This window comes from Leptonychotes weddellii, chromosome 5 (genome assembly GCF_054177405.1).
Source record: "Leptonychotes weddellii isolate Sample4059 chromosome 5, ASM5417740v2, whole genome shotgun sequence".
NCBI lineage: Eukaryota > Metazoa > Chordata > Mammalia > Carnivora > Phocidae > Leptonychotes > Leptonychotes weddellii.
Window position 1 is genome coordinate 105,055,549 of NC_138373.1, and position 1,712 is coordinate 105,057,260.

General features: G+C 46.1%; 1 non-coding gene across 1 annotated transcript; it reads right to left on the minus strand.

Annotated features, from left to right (window-relative positions):
* Positions 1–848: 848 nt before the first annotated feature.
* On the minus strand, positions 849–921 carry TRNAR-CCU (transfer RNA arginine (anticodon CCU)). The gene has a single exon. It is a non-coding gene; the product is annotated as a tRNA-Arg (tRNA).
* Between the last annotated feature and the right edge of the window lie 791 nt (positions 922–1,712).

Sequence of the window (1,712 nt, forward strand, 5' to 3'; positions counted from 1 at the left end):
GCCATGGGCCAGGCTCTCTGCTGGTGCTTTACAAACATACAGAAGCAGCTGGTGTATCAGATATTGTAGGCTGTTACTAGTGTTTCCAAACTGCGGACTCTGTGGGAAGTAGGTGTCAGAGTTGGAGTCGGCTCGGGCTGCCATATCAAAATATCATAGGCTGGGTGGCACAAACAACAGGAATTTATTTCTCACATTTCTAGATGTTGGGGAGGGAATTCCAAAATCAAGGTGCTGGCTGACTCGGTTCCTGATGAGGACTCTCTTCCTGGCTTGTGGACAGCTGATTTCTCACGGTGTCCTTGCATGGAGGACGGTGAGAAAAAGCAACATCTCTGGTCTCTACTTGTAAGGGCACCAACTCCATCAAGAGGGCCCCATCATCAGACCTCATCTAACCCTAATTACCTCCCAGAAGCCCATCTCCAGATCTCATCACATTGTGCTTTAGAGCTTCAACATGTGGATTTTGGGTGGACACAAACATTCAGTCCATAACGGTAAAGAAAACATTAACATAATTTTAGGGCAAAATCTGATTCTCTTGGACTTTTCTTTAGGGCCCCTATCCCATTTTCTTTTGTCTCCTTAGTTCTTTGGCTCCATTTTCCTTAGACTGGGTGGAGGGTGCTTTAGGGTTCTCATAATACTCAGGTCCTGCAGCTCCTGCTTCACCCCATGGACCCACAGATGTACCCTAATCTCACAGTGTTCAGATCTCCTTGGTCCTTCCTGTATTAGTAGGGAGCAAGATACGGCTCTGAGTACTCTCCATCTATTTATTCAACAGATTTTTTAAAAAATCTGTTTCTATTTTTAATTTTTATTTATTTTTAAAATAGGCTCCACACCCAATGTGGGGCTTGAACTCATGACCCTGAGATCAGGAGTCACATGCTCTACCGACTGAGCCAGTCAGGCACCTGTATTCAACAGATTTTTTTTAAAAAAGATTTTATTTATTTATTTATTTATTTGACAGAGACACAGCGAGAGAGGGAACACAAACAGGGGGAGTGGGAGAGGGAGAAGTAGGCCTCCCGCAGAGCAGGGAGCCCGATGCGGGGCTCGATCCCAGGACTCCAGGATCATGACCTGAGCTGAAGGCAGACGCTTAATGACCGAGCCACCCAGGCGCCCCTCAACAGATTTTTTAATAAGCATTATATTTCACAATACTTCTGTCTGGGAAACTGTGGGTGGACATATCCCGTTCGCTTCCTGGGCCTCCCTAGTACAGGGGGAAGGGAGAAGTTTAACTCTGGAGTCTGGGAAAACGGGAAGGAGGTAGCTCAGTTATCTTGTTGAGAACTCACTCTCAGCTGGAGAATGGAGTAAAGTGGATAGACTCAAGAGTTATTTAGGACATAGCATGGGAAGGGTGTGGGGGTGGTGAGGGAGAAGGGGGCAGGACACTTTGATTTGTGAAGTTATTTTGATGCCTATGGATGTGTGACCCTAAAAAAGTTCAACTTTTAGCTTTTCAAAAAAATTGTCACTTAAATCACTTAATGTGTGCAACAGAGTACCTTGTCCCATCTCTAACCCAAGGAGAAGGAAGAGTCAGTCATGGCTGATCGCAGGTTCCCAGCTTCACATGGTGAAGCATGGTGGTCCTTCCTTGAGATGGGGAACTTGGTGGGATGAGCAGGTTTTGGGGTAGGTCTGGGGGGGATTGGGTTGGGGGAAGTTGTTTCTCTACTTCTGGATAT